Raw genomic sequence first — 6,199 nt, 5'->3', positions numbered from 1 at the left:
CTCGTTACTATTTTTTCTTTTTCTTATCATGTTTTAACTCTGTGTCGTTGGTTAAGGGCTGTAAGTAAGCATTTCACGTGAAAGTCTACACCTGTTGTATTCGGCGCATGTGACAAATACATTTTGATTTGATTAGCTACAACCAGGCATGCCCTGAGAACAGTCTTTGTTTCCAAAAAAGTGGTTGAAACTAGTTACCACAGCCACAAAGTCAATATCATACAAATGCATGAAAACAAAATTCGATTTTTGGTCTTAATTTAAGGTTAGGCATACATTTAACAGTGTGGTTAATGTTATGGTTAAGGTTCGGTTTAAAATCTGATTTTAAGAAGATAAATTGTAGAAATAGGCGGGGTCTATGACTTTGTGGCTGTGGTAATTAGTGACTACCCCAAAAAAAAGGTTTATCCGCAATATTCTGCATCACTCAGAAATCGGACTTGGACGGACTTGGACGGCGCAAGAAGAAAAAGCCACCTTTACAGAATACAACTACTTTAAACATGGAAAAGGAACAGACCATCAACTTCGGTGCTGAACCTGCAAAACTGCCAAAGTCTGTAAATGAACTTTTATTTAATTTTTTACTGTGCGTTGAAAACCGACAACCTATTTGCACAGAAATAAAGTTTAATAAAAGCAATGCTTGTAGCCTATAACTTGGAGAGAAACCAAAAGTGGAACATTTTTCTTTTATACAAAATCGTTTTATTTGACGCAAGCAAGTGATTGCGCAGTTGCATCCTTTGTCATTGAAACAGATCATTTGATCACTGAACTGAAACAACGTGGTAAAACATAAGGAAATCTCTTGTTTTCTCAAGGTGGCAGGTTGAAGGGCAAGGTGGCGAGTCCTACGGCGAAACAAGATAGTTGAGTTGCATCAGCCACGGATCCATTCTTCTTCTTCTTCTTCTATGGTATATTGGAGATCACACAGTTTAATGTGCATCCCACCACCTTCTATACGGGATGGAAACAGGATCCCCCCCAAAAAACTGAACCACCGAAAAAATTAATAATAATAAATAAATAAACTCTTCTGTTAAAAATAAATAAACAAAACAGATCTGATATCTACCCAGGCTCAAGGGGAACCTGGGAGAGCGAGTCTTCCGGTGCCAGTACCCCTTGCAAGTCTTCAGATGTAAAATCCTTGAGTCCCAAACACGTTCCCGCTGCAGCCACAATAATGTCCAGTTTCTTCGACTTCTTTGAGACTTGTGCCGTACAGTTTATGACTGTGGCAATGAACGCCACAAAATCCACCTCTTTAACACACAGGGTATCTTTGCCTGGCAGCAAACATTTACTACAGGCTGTGGTGCGTCCACTACCATCTCTTCACTAGCACCACTAGTTTACTCAATGATGTTAATCGCCTCTGCAATCTCCTTCATCCTTACAGGGCACTCCAGCAACACCATCGTCCTTCTACACACCATTCTTCAGTATACTCTGTTCGTCTGCACACACTTGAAACATGGCCAAATCCTTTACAATTCTTACACTGCAGTGGTTTGGGGATGAAAGATCTAATGGTGTATCTTACATAATCAAGCTTCACATGCATTTATCAAAAAAACAACAGGACAGACAGACTTTCAACTTTTTCTCCATTCACCCAGCGGGTCAGATAACGGCCACCAACCACACCAGGAATTCTCTTCAGGTATTCAAACTGAACATCCGTCGTCTCCCCTGAGATGACTCCTTTGACTGGTGCTCTACACCGAAGTTTAAAACACAAAACTTCTGTTGTCCTGATTCTTTTGAGGCTCACTGCAATCTTCCTCTGTCCTTCAGAAATACAATGAATCAAAATAAGACCACTCCTGGTCACTCTGACAGACTCCACTTTTCCCAGCGCATACTTCACCATTTGACACCTCAATGTGCATCCGTACACAACAAACACATCCCAACAAGTAGCAATTAATTATCATTCACACAAATATCCTCCACTCCAATTATTTCCTTTTTGTTCCAGTTTTAGATACTACCGTTGTCCATTCAGAACATTAATCTTCACCAGATTTACGGCGCTGCTTAATTCGCACTCAGCATAAAACTTAAAACATCCACCATCTTCCTGTTTCTCCCGCTGATCCATTCATGAGGAAAATGTGTTTTCATGCATCGGTGCCAAGCGATAATCACCTCTAGACGTCAGAGGGCGGTAGAAGAACAGTTAGTGTCTTGTCGATATATTATTGATATATTGGCCTTCTGGTCTAAGAACTACAACACATGGAGCATGTAAACATGGCCACAGTATTCTGGATAGTAGTGTCACGCCCTGACTCAGGGGACTCTTATATGTTGAGTCAGGGTGTGTATATTCTTTGTTGTGAATGTGCTACGATCTATTATGTCTAGATCTATGTTGCCGGTGTGGTTCCCAATCAGAGGCGGCTGTCTCTCGTTGTCTCTGATTGGGGAGCATACTTAGGCAGCCTATTGGCACTAGTGGGTTGTGGGATCTTGTTCCGTGTGAGGTACAGTGGGGAAAAAAGTATTTAGTCAGCCACCAATTGTGCAAGTTCTCCCACTTAAAAAGATGAGAGAGGCCTGTAATTTTCATCATAGGTACACGTCAACTATGACAGACAAAATGAGGAAAAAAAATCCAGAAAATCACATTGTAGGATTTTTAATGAATTTATTTGCAAATTATGGTGGAAAATAAGTATTTGGTCAATAACAAAAGTTTCTCAATACTTTGTTATATACACTTTGTTGGCAATGACACAGGTCAAACGTTTTCTGTAAGTCTTCACAAGGTTTTCACACACTGTTGCTGGTATTTTGGCCCATTCCTCCATGCAGATCTCCTCTAGAGCAGTGATGTTTTGGGGCTGTCAATGGGCAACACGGACTTTCAACTCCCTCCAAAGATTTTCTATGGGGTTGAGATCTGGAGACTGGCTAGGCCACTCCAGGACGTTGAAATGCTTCTTACGAAGCCACTCCTTCGTTGCCCGGGCGGTGTGTTTGGGATCATTGTCATGCTGAAAGACCCAGCCACGCTTTCATCTTCAATGCCCTTGCTGATGGAAGGAGGTTTTCACTCAAAATCTCACGATACATGGCCCCATTCATTCTTTCCTTTACACGGATCAGTCGTCCCTGGTCCCTTTGCAGAAAAAACAGCCCCAAAGCATGATGTTTCCACCCCCATGCTTCACAGTAGGTATGGTGTTCTATGGATGCAACTCAGCATTCTTTGTCCTCCAAACACGACGAGTTGAGTTTTTACCAAAAAATTCTATTTTGGTTTCATCTGACCATATGACATTCTCCCAATCCTCTTCTGGATCATCCAAATGCACTCTAGCAAACTTCAGACGGGCCTGGACATGTACTGGCTTAAGCAGGGGGACACGTCTGGCACTGCAGGATTTGAGTCCCTGGCGGCGTAGTGTGTTACTGATGGTAGGCTTTGTTACTTTGGTCCCTTCTCTCTGCAGGTCATTCACTAGGTCCCCCCGTGTGGTTCTGGGATTTTTGCTCACCGTTCTTGTGATCATTTTGACCCCACGGGGTGAGATCTTGCGTGGAGCCCCAGATCGAGGGAGATTATCAGTGGTCTTGTATGTCTTCCATTTCCTAATATTTGCTCCCACAGTTGATTTCTTCAAACCAAGCTGCTTACCTATTGCAGATTCAGTCTTCCCAGCCTGGTGCAGGTCTACAATTTTGTTTCTGGTGTCCTTTGACAGCTCTTTGGTCTTGGCCATAGTGGAGTTTGGAGTGTGACTGTTTGAGGTTGTGGACAGGTGTCTTTTATACTGATAACAAGTTCAAACAGGTGCCATTAATACAGGTAACGAGTGGAGGACAGATGAGCCTCTTAAAGAAGAAGTTACAGGTCTGTGAGAGCCAGAAATCTTGCTTGTTTCTAGGTGACCAAATACTTATTTTCCACCATAATTTGCAAATTAATTCATTAAAAATCCTACAATGTGATTTTCTGGATTTTTTTTTCTTATTTTGTCTGTCATAGTTGACGTGTACCTATGATGAAAATTACAGGCCTCTTTCATCTTTTTTAAGTGGGAGAACATGCACAATTGGTGGCTGACCAAATACTTTTTTTCCCCACTGTATGTTGTTTGTGTTCTACCTTGGACTTCACGCTTCGTTTCGTTTGTTGTTTTGTCGTTGTGTTTATTCGTTATAATAAACATGTATGCACATCACGCTGCGCCTTGGTCCGACCCGTCCTTCACATCACGCTGCGCCTTGGTCCGTCCCGTCCTTCACATCACGCTGCGCCTTGGTCCGACCCGTCCTTCACATCACGCTGCGCCTTGGTCCGACGCGCCTTCATCACGCTGCGCCTTGGTCCGACCCGTCCTTCATATCACGCTGCGCCTTGGTCCGACCCGTCCTTCACATCACGCTGCGCCTTGGTCCGACCCGTCCTTCACATCACGCTGCGCCTTGGTCCGACCCGTCCTTCACATCACGCTGCGCCTTGGTCCGACCCGTCCTTCAACGAACGTGACAAGTAGCTTATATCCTGCTTAAGGTCTTGTACATGCACCTTTGATATCCTCTCATGAGTATCCCTGTACCCATGAATAAACAGAGTATATTCCTCAATGAAGTTCATATGGGTTAAATGTAATGGAAACTGACTGTAGGTGTCATGACCTCCGCCGAGGCTGCCTCCTCCTTGTTTCGGGCGTTGGGTCACCGGCTTCCTAGCTGCTGCCGATCCATTTATCATCCACTCCACTTGTCTTGTCTAATTAATCACACACACCTGGTCCTTATCCCCAATTAGTGATAGAATAATTATTAATGACTAATTATTACACCCTGAAACTGTGTGAAATGTGTTAGAATGTGTGAGTGTAGGACCAGTAAAGATTATGACATTGAGCTACTATTTAGCAATGTGAGTAAGAGTTAGGCCAGACAACAAAGGACAAGGAGAGCTGGCTACAGACAACTGAGAAACCAAGATAAAGAGGCCTCCCAATTTAGGAGAGAAACTGTTTTCTTTTTAAGGAGTATGAAATATGGTGCAGGATATTGTGAGGAACATGTGTGTGTAACCTAATGGTTAGGAGAGCAGAGGAAAACAGCCTGCCTAAAAGGGGAGGGATTTTTGTATGACGTGTGAGTATAAAAGATGGACTCTGAAATTGTGATGGCAGAATTCTCAATGAATAAACATCTCTGACTACGCAGACTGGGACTCTGTCCGTTTCTTTAAACATCTCTGACTATGCAGACCGGGACTCTGTCCGTTTCTTTAAACATCTCTGACTACGCAGACCGGGACTCTGTCCGTTTCTTTAAACATCTCTGACTATGCAGACCGGGACTCTGTCCGTTTCTTTAAACATCTCTGACTACGCAGACCGGGACTCTGTCCGTTTTCTTTAAACATCTCTGACTACGCAGACCGGACTCTGTCCGCTTTCTTTAAACATCTCTGACTATGCAGACCGGGACTCTGTCCGTTTCTTTAAACATCTCTGACTATGCAGACTGGGAGTCTGTCCGTTTCTTCTAAACATCTCTGACTATGCAGACCGGGACTCTGTCCGTTCTTTAAACATCTCTGACTATGCAGACTGGGAGTCTGTCCGCTTTTAAACATCTCTGACTATGCAGACCGGGACTCTGTCCGTTTTTTAAAACATCTCTGACTATGCAGACTGGGAGTCTGTCCGTTTCTTTAAACATCTCTGACTATGCAGACCGGGACTCTGTCCGTTTCTTTAAACATCTCTGACTACGCAGACCGGGACTCTGTCCGTTTCTTTAAACATCTCTGACTATGCAGACCGGGACTCTGTCGGTTTCTTTAAACATCTCTGACTACGCAGACTGGGAGTCTGTCCGTTTCTTTAAACATCTCTGACTATGCAGACCGGGACTCTGTCCGTTTCTTTAAACATCTCTGACTACGCAGACCGGGACTCTGTCGGTTTCTTTAAACATCTCTGACTACGCAGACTGGGAGTCTGTCCGTTTCTTTAAACATCTCTGACTATGCAGACCGGGACTGTGTCCGCTTTCTTTAAACATCTCTGACTACGCAGACCGGACTCTGTCCGTTTCTTTAAACATCTCTGACTATGCAGACCGGGACTCTGTCCGCTTTCTTTAAACATCTCTGACTATGCAGACCGGGACTCTGTCCGTTTCTTTAAACATCTCTGACTATGCGGACCGG

Source organism: Coregonus clupeaformis, chromosome 16, assembly GCF_020615455.1.
Source record: "Coregonus clupeaformis isolate EN_2021a chromosome 16, ASM2061545v1, whole genome shotgun sequence".
In the NCBI taxonomy this organism is placed as follows: domain Eukaryota; kingdom Metazoa; phylum Chordata; class Actinopteri; order Salmoniformes; family Salmonidae; genus Coregonus; species Coregonus clupeaformis.
The sequence above is the reverse complement of the archived record's forward strand: the minus strand, read 5'-3'. Positions refer to the sequence as shown.